The following is an 18,056-nucleotide window of genomic DNA, read 5'->3' on the forward strand; positions in this document are numbered from 1 at the left end:
ATCTTTTAAGTTTCTTAATAAGAATTATCACAATAAAAATTAACAAAATAAAAACTCTTTAGTCATCCACGGAATAAATAGTTTCGATCATGGGATGATTTGGATCACAGTATAGGGTGGGTCCCAACATATTATCCTTATATATATTAAAAGCAAGAGTATGCTCATGTGAGAATGACTAATTAAAACGCTAATTACTGACAAGTCTCCAAACCCTGCTCCAGATCCCTTCCTCTACGGACATAATAGATACTAATTTATGGTCTAATTTAACCACATGTATTATATGTATTTGTATAATCAGAATCGTTCATTTTTTATATCATTCTTTAAAGATCATCTTTGCAAAAAAAAAAAAAAAACTAAATTGAAAATCGTTTGGTCATATAATTGTTATCAAATAAACAAACATTAAATCAAACTGTTAATCAAATCGTCTGTTTATTTAATCACAGTTACATAATTAACCAAATAATTTCTGATTTGGTTTATTTTTTTACAGAGATCATCTTCATAAAATGATCTAAAAAATGTACGGTTCTGATCATGAAATTACACTATGAAATAAGAATAATAAAGAATTAAGATGGTCGATAGAGAAGGTAGTTAGATAGCATCATTCCCTTTTATAAATTATCATGGGAAGCCAAATACAAAATATTCAGTCAGTATGATCGATTATACTATGTAGAGATCTTAATTAAAGAGCAGTTGTTAGGAAGCCCAGGTGGAAGGGCCATGAAATTGTCTACTCTGCACCCAAGTTCAATCCCCCCCTCTCCAAATAAATAAAAAAAAAAAAAATGGAAGAGGAAGATATAGGTACACGTACATCTGCTGCAGATTATTTTTGGATGATGGTTTTAAGCATATTATTTTATAAGTATAAAAAAATAGAATTCTTAACTATTGAGGCAAAGTTGACCGAATGGCTGTAACCATCGTGGTTCCGCATAAAGTGCTTCGATTATTCATAAAAGGGTCATTAATTATACCACTTAATTAATAATTCATCTGCTTATGATGTAACCTAACCTACTTTCAATAAACTAATGAAAGAAAGAAACCTACTCTCACTAAGCAATAGCAAGTTACCAATTGGCAATTGTTATAACAAAGAAGAAAAAAGAGAAAACCACTTTTTGAATAATAAATATATATATCTAGTTATTTATTATCTCGTGATGGACTTAATTAATACCCAATGCCTTAAAAAGCAACATTAATATATAAGAGTTTGGTATATCTTATTAATTACATGCAAAATACAAGTCATCAAGAGGTATAGAACTAATACGTGATCATCATGCGTATGCCACTTTTGTGTAGGGATATGCTTTGGGGTTTGGCTGGCATTAATTTTAAATTGGGAATTAAATGAGTGCATGTCTATCATGATTGTGCGTCTATCTTTTGAAATTTAATGAACTGCAAATTTTTGGGTTTTGCTAGTGCTTCATGATCCAATTATTTGGCTAAGAAAAATATGGTCTTGGAAAACCAGAGAAGATCAGTTAAATGGACTATTAACATTAGTGGCCAACAAAATACAATGAGAAAAAAGGATAATCTCCAGAATATGTCTAAAATTTTAATGACCAGGGTGTTTGATAATTACAATTAAGAGAGTGTTTGACCTAAGAATAATCTTCCAGAATTATGACGTTTATATGAGTCTTTTTTTTTTTTGTCCGAAGAAGTTTATGAGTCTTATTCGGATAAGGGGCCAGCTGACGTGGACTGGCATGGTCAATGAAACCAAGTGGCCAATTTTATATCAAAATTATCTAAATAAACTGGTTCTGGATAGCTTGCTAGGATGAGTACGTATTGCCTTTATTGTAGTATGCAAGCTAGCAAGATGCATGGATATTGCTTCTAACTTCAACATTAATTCATTCAATAGTTTACTTAATTCCCTTTGTTTATTTTCAAACATTTGCTTAATCAATTAAGCAACTGTTGCTTTCGATCAATGTAATTAAAATTATCTAAGCTAAAGGTGATGGACAGGCCAAGGCCGTATTACGCAAAATTATCATGTTGTCGATCAGAACAGACTCCACCTCCTACCTTCTCCTTTTTTTGAGCATGTCTTGATAAGCCACGGAAAATTAATTAATTGCAAAAGGTCTCCATCATTATTCATAAATGAATTAAATTGACAAAATTGCCACATGCTTGCTTTCTAAGCAAGTAACCGACTTGACGAATAAAATCAATCATGATTTCTTGCTTATGAAAAGTGGATACGATACAATGTAGATTGCCACCGCGTCGGCTATAGCTAGAAGAAAAATATGTTAAACAATAAAGCACAAAATTTATTTAACAAACACATGAGGAGAATTTTGCTTGATGTACATAGGTGTGTTATGTTGGGTTATTTATAGTTCAATACAAGTTATGATCGAGTGAGAATTAATGGGGATTCTTTTGTTGATACTTTAATTTTCAGGCCAAAGTTATTAACTTATTTAAAGTTTTTACTCCATATTACCAAATAATTAAAAAATTTAACCATAAACACAGTCAATATGATAATTAAGCTAAGGAATTGACAATATGTGTACATTAAGCACGTCCGTCAACGTAAATTAGACCGTCGTATAGTTAGCATTTTGCCGAGCACTTAGAAGATACATATGCATTTGCTGGATGCATTTACCGTTCTTTTAAATTTTGTACTTAAATAATAATTGTGAGGTTGATTAGGTTTCTTATAATGTGTTTTATGAGATTTATTGGTTGAAGATTTAAAATTAATGTTTTTATTGAAAATATATAATATAGCTATAATGTTGTAACTGTAGATGCATTAAAATTGCAGATGTCGTTAATTAACAAATGTACAATTTTTGATCGCTCGAAAGCTGCATCTACAGTTTGAGCTGTACATCTGCATCCACATTTACCGCTTGATTTTTTTTTTTTTTTTCTCATTTGGTTGTTTTCTTCAACCCGAACTAATTCAAAGAAAACTTTAAAGGATATTTCCAGGAAAATTAAGTATGCACTAAATATGTGTAAACACTTGGCTTCCATCACAGTAAAGATTGCGATGATCACAAAATTCTAACACATACAAACTCTGACGTGCTTGTATCAATAACAATAATATTGATGATTCCAAATTTGGATCTCAATTGATTTGTCATTATAGGTGTAAGTATTTTACTTTTTGGGAAATAAATAAATCTTAAAGTGATCTTTAATCAATGAAATATTGACACATCATTTAAAATCTAAATTTAAGATGTCTAATTCATCTCTATCAATAATAAGTACAAAAGACTTCATTCATATGCAACTTCTCTTTTTCTTCAATTAAATGTTACTCACTCATTTCTAGTGTTTGTTTTCTTCTCTTTTATTGTTCTTTTTTCTTTTGGCCAGGCTCTTTTATTCCTCTTTTGATCGCTCGGACTAGGTGGAATTCTGGCTTTATTCAAAATATAGCAAGGTGTACATGTTTTACATAGTACATACCCGTATAAAATAATATATGTTATCTTTAATTCTAGGAAAAATATCAGCAAAAGGACTATAACTATACTCCTATTTTTAGTTGAGGATCCCGTTTTCACTTTGGTTCAATTAAGGGCTATTATTTTTCAAGTGTTTCAATCAAGGATATTTCGTCAACTCCATCAAAAATTCTGTTAAAATTGATCACGTGACTCGCACGTGACCAATTCATAAGGACGAAAAAGTAATTTCTCCTAAAAAAATATTAAAAAATAAAACTAATGAATTAAAAAAAAAAACATCAACTCCACTCCCTGCAACATGCCGACCCGGCCCTCCCCCTTCCCTTACCTAGCCCCGCCCCTCCCCCTCACCACCTAGCCCGACTCTCTCCCTTCCCCCTCCCAGCCCTGCCCCTGCCCCACCACCTAGCTTGGCCCCGTCTAGATCGAAGAGAGAGAAAGCGAGAGAGATAGAGAGAGAGAGAGAGAGAGAGAGAGAGAAACAGAGAGAGAGATAGAGATAAAGTAAAAGATAGAGGCGTCATAGGGATGGGGCGGGGTCGGGGCTGGGTACGACGGGGCCAGGGCTGGGTAAGGGGCGTGACAAGGATAGGTTGGGAAATGAGAGAGAGATAGAGAGAGATAAGAAAGGGTCGGGCTAGGAACTGAGAGGGAGTGAAGTGTGAAGTGAACCCAGGAACTGGGTTATGCAAATTGAAAGACTTTGGGCGACGAACATGATTCCGTCGCCCAAAACACCTTTAGGCGAGGAATTTATTATTTCGTCGCCCAAAAAACTTTGGGCGACGAAATCATGTTCGTCGCCCAAAGTCGTTGACTTAGGGCACCTTTTTATCCCGCCATAAATTCAGACTTTGGATTCGTCGCCCAAAGTTGATTTTTGGTATGAACCATGATCGTTCATACGTTCGAGCTCCAAGACCAAACTTCTAAATCTCCAATTGACCTAATTTTTTGGAGGAATGATCTTTGAGTAGGAAACTAATAAATGAACGGTTCGGATCGTTAAAAAAACAATCGACATATAAGGTTCTAAATATAAATCAGTGGATTTTACACTTAAATAATAAAATTTTATTAACTATTTCGTTCAAACCTTGTCGATTCAATAATTGTGAAGATAATAACGTCATTACAACAATCACAATCGTTTATCATCTATGTTCATACACAAAGATCATCCCTGCAAAAAATCGGCTCAATCAGAGTTCATCTAGTCGTTCGATTATGATTATAAAAACGATGATCTTTCATACACACTAAATGCTAAACCTAACTTCTACTTCTCCGATTGAGATAATTTTTTGTATAGATGATATTTGAGTGGGGGACTAGGCAATAATCGGTTCGGATCGTTAAAAACATAATAGAAATCTGAGCTTCTACATATAAATACACTTGAAGAGTATAATTCTATTAACTTTTTCGTACAAATTTTGGTGATTCAACAATTTGTGAAGACTACAATGTGATTTCAACGATCGGAACCATTCATTTTATTCGTTTAAACTGGAAGATCATCCCTGCAAAAAAAAATCGGCTAAATCGGAATTCATCTCCTTCTTCGATTAGTATTAGAAAATTCACGATCGTTCATAAGTTCAACCACCGTTACCTAACTTCTACATCTCCAATTAAGCTAATTTTTTGCAGGGATGATCCTTGAGTGAGAAATTAAAAAATGAATTGTTCGGATCATTGAAAATACGATCGACATATGAGGTTGTACATATAAATGAACGGTTTTTACACTTGAAGAATAAAATTCTATTAACTCTTTCGTTAGAACCTTGTAGCTTCAATAATTGTGAAGACCACAACGTGATTATCATGATCAGAGCCATTCATCATATATGTTCATACTCAAAGATCAACCCTGCAAAAAATTGGCTCAATCGGAGTTCATCTACCCGTTCGATTATTATTATAAGAATCAAGATCGTTCATACACCCTAAATGCCAAACCTAACTTCTACATCTCCAATTGAGATAATTTTTTGCATGGATGATCTTTGAGTGGGGCACTAAGAAATGATCGGTTCGGATCGTTAAAAACACAATAGAAAAGTGATCTTCTACATACAAATACACTTGAAGAGTATAATTCTATAGCTTTTTCGTTGAAACTTTGTCGATTCAACAATTGTGAAGACTACAATGTAATTTCAACGATTGAAGCCGTTCATTTTATTCGTTTATACTCAAAGATCATTCCTGCAAAAAATCGCCCAAATTGGAATTCGTCTACTCCATCGATTAGTATTAGCAAATTCTTGATCGTTCATACATTCGAGCACCGTTATATAACTTTTACATCTCCAATAATCCTAATTTTTTGCAATGCTGATCTTTCAATGAGGAATTAAAAGTTGAATAGTTCGGATCGTTGGAAATACGATCGCATTGTATGAATAACATACATATAATTGCACAAAAAAAAAAAAAAGGGAATAAGCCTTTGGGCGCCCAAAGTACTTTGAGCAACGAACATGTTCCTCGCCCAAAGTACTTTAGGCGACAAAATATAGTACTTTGGGCGACGAATTTGTATGTTCCTCGCCCAAAGTCCATTTGGACGACAAAATTTGTTGTCTCCCAAAGTACGTTTGGGCGACGAATTTAAATTTTCCTAACCCAATATATTTGTCAATTAATATTTTGGCGCGTGAGTTTAGGTGACAACATCATTTCGTCGCCCAAAGTAAATTTAGGTGAGGAACATGGTATTCGTCGCCCAAAGTCCCTTTCGCGTGAGTTTAGGCGACGACATCATTTCATCGCCCAAAGTAAATTTAGGCGAGGAACATGGTATTCGTCGCCCAAATCTGCATGACGTTGAGCGACAAATTTTCTTGTTCGTCGCCCAAAATTACTTTGGTTCGTCGCCCAAATATGTTTTTCTTGTAGTGAGATTTTTATCCTTAAAAATTGGGCACGTGCTTGGCATGTGACCAATTTTTGACAGAAGTTATAACATAATTGACGAAAATCCTTGATTGAGACCTTCAGTTAATTATAGTCCTTAATTGAAACAAAGTACGTGAAAATGGATCCTCAACTGAAAATATGAGTATAGTTGGAGTCTTTTTGCTAAAATTTTCTCATTAATATATATAGTTCACTAGCGTATTTGATTTAGTCATCTTGCATATGAGGGAGCGTGTTAGCCGAGAGTATATCTCAAATTAGGAATTTTAAGCCTTTGCATTTTAGAATATAATATATCTTGTATCTCGATCTCTACCTATTACCAATTAATTTTGAATTAAATGCTCTAACTTATTAGAATGGATAGTCATTAGATTGTAAGATTTTAATTAATTTGAAATAGGTGTTTTGTAATTCACTACAAGAAAAAACGGTTTGGGAGAGGAACAAAATTCGTCACCCAAAGTAGAGTTTCGTCGCCTAAACGTTTGGGCGACGAAATGAGTTCGTCGAGCGTTTGGACGCCCAAAAGGTGACGCCCAAGAGTTTGGGCGACGAACCCGTAAATTTCGTCGCCCAAAGACACCTAGGGCAACGGATTTTTTTCGTCTCCTAAAACATAAAATTCGTCGCCCAAAGCATGTTTAGGCAACGAACAATTTCGTCGCCCAAAGATATCTTGGGCGACGAACAAAGATCTCCGTCGCCCAAAGCATGTTTGGACGACGTAATTATCCGTCTTCTAAACAAGATTTGGGAGAGGAATAACTAATTTCCTCGCTGGAACGTGCTTTGGGCGACGAATATTCTTGTTCCTCGCCCAAATAAGGTTTAAGCGACGGATAATTTCGTCGCCCAAACAGTCTTTGGGCGAGGAATAAGAGTGTTCGTCGCCCAAACCCTTTTTGGGCGACGAAATAGGCCGTCGCCCAACCATATTTTGGGCAAGGAACAAGGAGATTCGTCGCCCAAACCTTCTTTAGGCGGCGAACAAGTTCGTCGCCTAAATGTATTTTATTTAAAAATTTTTTTATTTAAATTATATATATGAATTTAATATTTAAAAGAAAAATCTTTATTCAAAAACTATATAAAACAAAATTAATAAATTTATATATCCAAAATATCCATACAAAGTAGAAACAATTTAATTAATACTGTATACAAATATAATTAATACATACATACAAATAACTAATGGCCCCCTAGGTCAGTAGCATCATCGACACCGGTGGAGGAGTTTGGCATGCACTGGTCAATGTTGGGCGGCAGCACAAACCCAGGTACAATCCTGGCCAACTGGCCAAACATCTGCTGCATCTGCTGCACCTTTCGTCTGCTCCGCATATGCCGCTCTCGATTCTTCTAGCTGACCCTTCAACAGCTGCACTTCAGTGGTCAGGTTAACTAATTCTGTAGATGGCTGAGATGAAGACCCGGCGCTGAGATCACGAACCCGACCCGCTCCCATTCCGCGTATCTCCCTACCACGCCTAACACCCAGTGTCTCCGTCATAATACGAAGACCGGCATCGTGATCGGGGACTGAGATCGACTCCAACGGAGTGTCCGGAGGGTACTGGCTGGCTACCTCCTCCAAATAACTCGCCTTCTTGGCGAGCATCTCAGCCTTCAAAATATTATACACAAGTTAGGAATTAGGAAATCAAATACAAATATTTAAAATTGTGAAATAAAACTAAAATATAAAAAACTAACGTGCTTCGCCTTGCCCTTGTCGTTGCCGGGTCGGGCATAAACATCCCCGTAGTCGTCGACCTCCAGAAATTGCGAACCAGCCTGAAAAAAAATGTAATGTTGATAAAAACTCAAACAATACTAAGGAATATATATATATTAAATTAAATAATAGCGCACCTAACGATACGACTCCACCCGGTATGAGAAGGGCATGAAACTACCATGATGATCAATCCTTGCGGGCGCTTTCCGGTTCTGAAGATTGGCATTCGACTTCTTCTGTTAAATATCAAGCAAATTGTAAATGCACATATTAGTGCATACACAATATAGGAATAACATAAGAAAAAATAATTTTGAAGTCCTAAAATGATATAACATACCAAAAATTCCGGACTCTGAAAATGAGTGCACAACCACTGCCACTGATCAAGCCGAGCTGCCATCTCCGGAGGAGGGCTGGCCAATGCCTCAGCTGCCGATCCAAACATGTTATATTCTCTGTGCAGCTCATGCTTCCATTGTGTGTAAACTTTTCTCAATAACTTCTCTATATACCTAGCTACATCCGGATCCTCTATCCGAATGTCATAGTTTACCTGAAAAAAATGCAATTATCAAATTGTTAGGAATGATCAAATTAATCATTTTGTATTAATCGAAATATACTCACAGAAATGGAGCCCATAATGCTCCTGTTGATGGCGTCATAAATCTTTTCCCAACTGGGGAAAAGCATGGGGCATTCACCACGGATAATCGATCCGACAAAGGAAGCGAAAGTACTATGGACCTCCTTGCTCGGTCGTAGGTGATCTTGCTCAAGAACGATTCGAATCCTCTCGTTCGTCGTGCGAGTGATTCGGGACGCCTTCAACCCTCTACTTATCCCCCTCGTAGTTTTGGTACCTAGAAAAGTAAATATAACATATTAATTTCACAATAATCTTATAACATCTAAATAAAATTAAACATAAACACAAGTGATGTGAAATCATTTTTCTTACTCTCTGATGATGAGGCAGTACGAGTGGATGATGCAACATTATCATATGCACCATAACGGTGACCACGTTGGGCCCTCCGTGCCGACTGAATCGCAGACCCAGTACTAGATGAGAGATCTAGGGGTATCGCCGGGGTCGATTCGCCCTGGGCTATGAGGTCGGGCTGTACTGCAGGGGCGGGCTGGGCTGCAGGTGCGGACATGGATGCTGAACTGGACGTCCGAGATCCACCCATGTTCGAGATCAAACTCATCTGCACAATTCAATAAATATTTATGTTAGTAAAAAAGAAAACTAAAGTAATAACTTACTAATCTAAATCATCATTATCACTTACTAATATGAATCACCATTATCAATTACTAATCTGAATCACCACTAGAAATACTCATTTCATCATCATCATCATCGATACCATCAACATCATCATCTTCATATTCATCTTCATCTTCATCATCATCATCATCATCATCATCATCGATGAAATCATTAACATCAATTCGGGGAAGTGGCCCAAGATCAATTGATAAGGCATCGATCTCAATTGGAGGAACATCATGTATCTCGACTTGTTGTATGATAACATCATTGTTGTATGGATTGGGTATGGTCGAAGATGAATCCTCTTGATAGGCCACGTCATCCTGATTTTCTTTTTCTGGAATATCCCATATATTTCGATTCTGAATCATCTGAGCTACTTTCCAACCCACACCCGCCTTAGGGTCATTCAGATAACATACCGGTTTTGCCATTGTGGCAAGAATAAATGGATCATTCTCATACCATCGAGTGTTTGTGTTCACAGATATTAAGTCGTAATCGAATTTAATACTGTTGTTCCTATTCGGGTATGGATTAAACCAATGACACTTAAATAACACAACTTGAAAGCGATGCGAGTACAAAACTTGATGTACACTCGTCAGCTTGCCGTAGAAATCAACCGTGCCAGTCTCCAAGTTCTCTACACAAACCCCGCTATTTTGAGTGCTCAAGATGGCATCTCGTTCTACAGTTAAAAACTTGACTCCATTCACATTACATCCGGAAAACGTTTCAACCCATTGAATACCACTCGCCAAACTCATTAACTTCTTGTATAACGGCGAATTATCATCAGTCAGCTTTTCCATCTGTTAAAAGACAATGGAATTAATATATTACAAAAAATTTACAAACACATGAACGAACTGATCATTATTGTCAGCAATCACTTACATGTTCCTTAAACCATTTAGGAAACAATTTCCGATGCTTTTTCTGTACACGTTCCATGTCCCATCTTGGATAGTCGCGCTTCATTAGTTCCTCATGCTCAATGCGTAAAGAGTCAACTTCTTCGCAATTGTTGAGTATGAACCAATGAGCCACCTCCATATCGTGTTTCAAGAATTCAACAGCTGATTTAGGGGCTTCGCAAAATGGTCGTGTAATTTGAGAGGAGACAGAAAGTGTCTCATTTTTTTCACCACCGTCGTCGTTGCGTTGGGGGCGATTGAATGACGTCTCAACACTGTTGAGATACATTGCACAGTACGTGATGGATTCATTTGCAATGTATGCCTCTGCTATGGAGCCTTCGGGGCGTGCCCGGTTTCGGACGTAGCTTTCGTAATTACCTAACATTCTGCAAATGTAAGTACATAGTGAGAAAACTTTTATGAGGAACATAGAGCTGAACTTGGAGAATAGTAATGAAAAAGTTTAGGAATTGTTACCTTTCTATTGGGTACATCCACCGATAACTGACCGGCCCAGCAAGAATTGCCTCTTGCGGTAAATGTATCATCAAATGAATCATTATATCAAAAAAGGCCGGTGGAAATATTTGTTCAAATTTGCATAGGATGTACACAATCTCATCTTTCAATTTTGACATGTCCGACACGCGCAACGTCTTAGCGCAGATATGCTGAAAGAACCTCGACAACCCAACAATCGGTTCAACCACATCTTCGGGCAAAAATTTTTGAATACCCACTGGAAGCAGACGTTGCAATAAAACATGACAATCATGACTTTTCAAGCCCAAAATTTTTCCAGAGTCGATTTTCACATTTCGAGAGATATTGGCCGCGTATCCATCTGGAAATTTGACCGATGCAAGAAACTTTAAGAATTCTTTCTTATCCCTAGGCTTCACGGTATAAAATGGATGTTTCTTTATCATTTTATCACCCTTCTTCGTTAACCACAAATGTTTCCTGATGCCCATTTCTTGCAAATCTTGTTGAGCCTTAATTGTGTCCTTTGATTTTCCCTCAATGCCCAAAATTGTCCCCACCAAACTTTCGCACACGTTCTTCTCAATATGTATTACATCGAGATTGTGCCTGATTTTCAACTTGAACCAATACTTCAACTCGAAGAATATCGACTTGTTCGTCCAATTTAGATTTGCAGGTGACCTTGGCATATTTCATTCTTTGTTAGAGGGATGTTTACCAATCCGGCCAAATTCTAAGTTATTCAACTGCCTCAAGATGTCATCACCAGATAATTCTTTAGGTTTCACGCCCATCTCCTTTTTTCCGTCAAAGGCTTCCTTACTGTGACGCCATTTATGATCCCCAGGCAACCATCTTCGGTGACCCATATAATATACTTTACCACTGTGCCAAGCGAAAGTTATATCTTTATTACAAGTAGGACATGCCATATAACCCTTAGTGCTCTAGCCTGATAGATTCCCATAAGCTGGGAAATCATTTATTGTCCACATGACTGTCGCACGCAAGGAAGACATTGTTTCAATGGACTTATCATATGTCGGCACACCATTTTGCCACAATTCTTTTAGCTCATCAATCAACGGCCGCAAATATACATCGATCTCCTTGCCAGGGGATTGCGGTCCTGGAATTAATAGCGTCATAATTGTGAATTCTTTTTTCATGCATTTCCAGGGAGGCAAATTATAAGGACCCATTACCACTGGCCAAGTGCTGTGAGATGTGCTCATATTTCCGAATGGATTAAATCGATCAGTAGCAAGTCCTAATCTGACATTTCGTGGATCTGCTGCAAAATCCAGATATATCTTGTTAAATTCTTTCCATGCACTTCCGTCTGCAGGATGTCTCATTACATCATCCTCAACCCGCTTATCTTTGTGTCACCTCATATCACTTGCAGTATGTGTCGACATGTACAATCATTGCAATCTTGGCTTAAGTGGGAAATAACGCAACACCTTTTGCGGAATCTGTTTTTTTTTCTCTACAGACTTGTTCTTATATCTCGGTTCATTGCACACATGGCATTTATCCTTCCCTTGGTGTTCTTTGTAAAACAATACACAATCATTCTTGCATGCATGAATCTTTTCATATCCCAAACCGAGATCTTTCAACACCTTATTCGCAAGATAATGGGTTTCAGGTATATGATTGTTCTTTGGAAGCATTAGTTTCAAAATCCCCATCAACTGATCATAACTTCGATTCGAATGTTGATTAAGTACTTTTCAATGCATTAACTCCACAACAGCAGTTAGCACTGAGAACTCTTCACAACCAGAGTACAATTCCCGCTGAGCTTGTTTCAACAATCTCTCGTACTTATCAAACTCTTCTCTTTGGACTTCGGGCAACCCATCATCTTCATCCATATTATCGCTCTCTGTATCATCCTGACTGACTTCGTGATCAAGCGATGCATATGGATAAGCATCGTTTATTATGCCCATCACCTGGTCATTATCATCACCAACAGATTCAGTAGGCTGCAGAATTGTTCGAGCATCCGAGAAAGTCGAAGCATAAACTCTCGGTTCACCATGATAATACCATGTCGTATAGTTGTGTGACATCCCATATTTCACCAAATGAATTATGACTTCACGCACTGTCTTCCATAAAGAGTTGTTACAATTCCGGCACGGACACCTTATATTATTCTGAGCATTGACATGTTCCTGTGCAACTTGGATAAATGACTCGATTCCATACAAATATTCATCATTAACACGATTCGTATTACGTATCCACTGTCGGTCCATGATGCCTGTTTCCATATTACACTACAATTAGTAAAGGATGCGTCACCCTTCTTCGTCTCCTTATGCCTCCGGTAAGGGCCCTATCCCATTCGAGAATGCACATATGTGTCGTGGTTGTTGGCTCACACGACGTAGTTTCGATCTAGAAAAATTTCGGCAGCATCTCCCTATGGTTCTCCAAGTGCACGACGTAGATATTTAAAACAAATATCTAGTATGCACTAGAAGAACACATAAGGAGATGTTGCCGAAATTTTCTCAGATCAAAACCACATCACATGAACCGCTAACCACAACACATAATTGTGCACTCCCAAACTGTCCATGGGTAATTTGGACAATTCAAGAATCATATTGGAGCGCAGTCACGCCCAGCGCCCATGCGCGCGTCCAATAGACTCTCGAACGGGTCGAAGGTGAATTTAAATTTAGTGTACAAAGTTATCCACTGATAACTTCGCACGACTAGTTAAATGTACAAAGTTATCGATTGATAACTTCACACAAGCGCTTCGTGCCACATGACCTCACCCAGTACTCGAGGAGTGCTGGACTACGTCATCGGAAATTTTGCAATTACAACTAAACTAAATGTAACATACAAACTAAACTATAATTAATCTAACAATATACATATAAGCATACAAACAAACTATTAAATTTTAGCATATAAAAACATACAAACTAATTAATCAATTTTATAATTAATTTTAACATACAAACTAATTCACTCAAAAATTTAATACAATTATATATAAAACATTAAATACTAAATCATACAAAAACTTAACTAAAAGATAGATTAAACACATACCTCACCAAAAATGCAATTATCCTTCACAACAAATGCAACACTATCCTTCCTTCACCAAAAAAATAAATCATTGTCAAATATGAGCCCAGCATCAATCTAAATTCAGATTTCACAACCAAACCACTAAGTTAAAAAAACCCACAACATTAACTAATTACCACTAAAATCAGAAATTTCACAACCAATTTATGCAAAATCCACAACAAGTACAAAATCCACAATATTAGAAAACATAAAAAACAGAAAATATCATAAAAAACAGAAAATACCATAAATTGAAAAAAAAAAAAAAAAACAAAATACATGTGTGGAGGGGGGGGGTGTTGAGCTGATTTCGGCTTGGGGGGGGTTTTGGGTGAGCTAGTTTCGGTTGGGGGGGGGATGGGTTTCGGTGGGAGTGGGTTTTCGGGGGAGGGTGGGTATTCGGGTGGCGGGTGGTTTTTCGGGGGGGTGGGTTTCGGCGGGGGTGGGTTTCGGCAAGGGTGGATTTTCGGGGGAGGGGGGGTGGGTCTCCAATGGGGGGGTCGGTTTCTGTGGGGGGGGGGTGGGTTTTTGAGGGGGTGGGTTGCCGATGGGGGGGGGGGGGGCTTTTGGGTTTCGGGGGAAGGAGGAAGGAGGACGAGGGAAGGACGACGGAGGAGGAGGGAATGAGGACGGAGGAGCTGCGAGGGATAGAGACTTCGGGGGAAGGAGGAGCGAGTGAGAGGGAGTGAAGAGATCGAGTGGACTGTGAAGTGAACCAGAAGTGGATTAAAATTGAAAGACTTTGGGCGACGAACATGATTTCGTTGTCCAAAGTAACTTTAGGCGAGAAATTCAGGATTTCGTCGCCCAAAGTACCTTTTGGCGACGAAATAATGTTCGTCGCCCAAAGTTGTTGACTTTAGGGCACCGTTTTATGCCGCCATAATTTCAGAATTTGGGCGACGCACCGTTCGTCGCCCAAAGCTACATTTCGTCGCCCAAAGTTGATTTTTTGTATTAATCGTTCATACGTTCAAGCTCCAATACCAAACTTCTAGATCTCCAATTGACCTAATATTTTAGAGGAATGATCTTTGAGTGACAAACTAATAAATGAACGGTTCAGATCGTTAAAAACACAATCGACATATAAGGTTCTACATATAAATCAGTGGATTTTACACTTAAATAATAAAATTCTATTAACTATTTCGTTCAAACCTTGTCGATTCAATAATTGTGAAGACAATAACGTCATTACAACGATCATAGTCATTCATCATCTATGTTCATACGCAAAGATCATCCCTGCAAAAAATCTCCTCAATCAGAGTTCATCTAGCCGTTCGATTATGATTATAAAAACCATGATCTTTCATACACACTAAATGCTAAACCTAACTTCTACTTCTCTGATTGAGACAATTTTTTGTATGGATGATCTTTGAGTGGGGGACTAGCCAATGATCGGTCCGGATCATTAAAAACATAATAGAAATCTGAGCTTCTACATATAAATACACTTGAAAAGTATAATTATATTAACTTTTTCGTAGAAAATTTGGCGATTCAACAGTTTGTGAAGACTACAATGTGATTTCAACGATCGAAACCGATCATTCTATTCGTTTATACTGGAAGATCATCCCTGCAAAAAATCGGCTAAATCGGAATTCATCTCATACTTCGATTCGTATTAGAAAATTCACAATTGTTCATAAGTTCAACCACCGTTACCTAACTTCTACATCTCCGATTGAGCTAATTTTTTGCATGGATGATCCTTGAGTGGGGAATTAAAAAATGAATGGTTATGATCTTTGGAAATACAATCGTATCGTATGATATTACATATATAAAATTGTAAACAAAAAAGTATTCTTACTTTGGGCGAGGAACTACAAATTTCGTCGCCCAAAGTGATCTTGGGCGAGGAAATTATAAATTCGTCGCCCAAAACCACTTTGGGCGACGAAATGTGAAGTTTCTCGCCCAAACCATTATTACAAAACGATCGACAAATGAACGGTTCGGATAATTGAAAACACGATCGACGAAATGTGAAGTTTCTCCGATACCAAATATTTACATCTCCAATTGACCTAATTTTCTGCAAGATTAATATTTGAGTGAGAAACTAATAAATGAACGGTTCGGATCATTGAAAACACAATCGACATATGAGGTTGTACATATACATGAACGGTTTTTGCACTTGAAGAATAAAATTCTATTAACTCTTTCGTTAAAACCTTGTAGCTTCACTAATTGTGAAGACCACAACATGATTATCACAATCAGAGCCATTCATCATATATGTTCATACTCAAAGATCAACCCTGGAAAAAATCGGCTTAATCGGAGTTCATCTACCCGTTCGATGATTATTATAAGAAATCAAGATCGTTCATACATCCTAAATGCCAAACCTAACTTCTACATCTCCAATTGAGATAATTTTTTGCATGGATGATCTTTGAGTGGGGCACTAAGGAATGATCGGTTCGGATCGTTAAAAACACAATACAAAAATGATCTTCTACATACAAATACACTTGAAGAGTATAATTCTATAGTTTTTTCGTTGAAACTTTGTCGATTCAAGAATTGTGAAGACTATACTGTAATTTCAACGATCGGAGCCGTTCATTTTATTCGTTTATACTCAAACATCATTCCTGCAAAAAATCGCCCAAATCGGAATTCATCTACTCCATTGATTAGTATTAGCAATTTCTTGATCGTTCATACATTCGAGCACCATTACATAACTTTTACATCTCCAATAATCCTAATTTTTTGCAATGCTGATCTTTCAATGAGGAATTAAAAATTGAACGGTTCGGATCGTTGGAAACACGATCGTATTATATGATTAATATACATATAATTGTACAAAAAAAAAAAAAAAGGGAATGACCCTTTGGGCGACGAACCAGATTTCGTCACCTAAAGTACTTTGGGCGAGGAATGTGTACATTCCTCGCCCAAAATGAGTTTGGGCGACGAAATAGTTTGTCACCCAAAGTATGTTCGGGCGACACATTTGCGTTTTCCTCGCCCAAAGGAACTTTGGGCGACGAACATATATATCCCTCGCCCAATGTATTTCTCAATTAATTTTTTGTTGCGTGAGTTAAGGCGACGAGATCCGTTCGTCGCCCAAAGTAACTTTAGGCGAGGAACGTGTTATTCGTCGCCCAAACGTACTTTGGGCGACGGACATGTTCGTCGCCCAAACCTGAATGACATTGAGCGACAAATTCTCTTGTTCGTCGCCCCAAGTTACTTTGGGCGACGAATATATGTTCGTCGCCCAAATATGTTTTTCTTGTAGTGATTCAATGCTCATTTTTCTTGTTCTTATGTATGCTTACATTTCTCATGGTCACGAGAGAATCAAAACTTCTATATGGTACCAGTGTATATAAATGTTCTCCTAAGGGTCAATTTTAAGCAATTTTGAGCACCTGTTGGATAATCACCCTTTGATTAAAAGTATAATCACCTAAATGGATATATAACTCATTCGCTCATTGTAACGACAAGTAATAGGTGCTCATAGTTACTCAAAATTTTTCCCTCAATTGAGTGGGACTGTGGTATTAGAGCAGACAATATATAGTACCAATTGTGGTGCGCATCACACGTACAATCTAGTTCATCCAGGTACTTGGCTTACTAATGGCACACAAGAAGGGATGTGTTAAGAGTATATCCCACATTGATTATTCTAGGCTTATATAACAATATATATAAGATTCGATCAGGTATGAATCAATGGACGCGTGAACATGCCGCCAAGCGCTTGGTAGTATATATATATAGGAGCTTCTTAAGAGGGATTATTTTGATAAGAATCAAAAGGGATTGCATATATTGTTCATCTTTCTCGCATTGTGAACTAATAATCTGAACCATCAAATTTTTAGATAAATATTTAAAAATCATTTCTAAAAAAAATCAACATGTACCTAAAAAATATTTATTCAGGCATAGTTAGATAACTAATGGATTTCCAATTCAATTAAGTTTTTGTAAGGATGATCTTTAAGTGTGGACCTAAAAAATGAACGATTTGGATTATTGAATTGCATTGAGAGTTGGGTTCCCATTTTATCCTTATCAAAAGGATTCTCTTAAAAAGC

Source organism: Dryas octopetala, chromosome 8 (assembly GCF_963921425.1).
Source record: "Dryas octopetala chromosome 8, drDryOcto1.1, whole genome shotgun sequence".
Classification (NCBI taxonomy): domain Eukaryota; kingdom Viridiplantae; phylum Streptophyta; class Magnoliopsida; order Rosales; family Rosaceae; genus Dryas; species Dryas octopetala.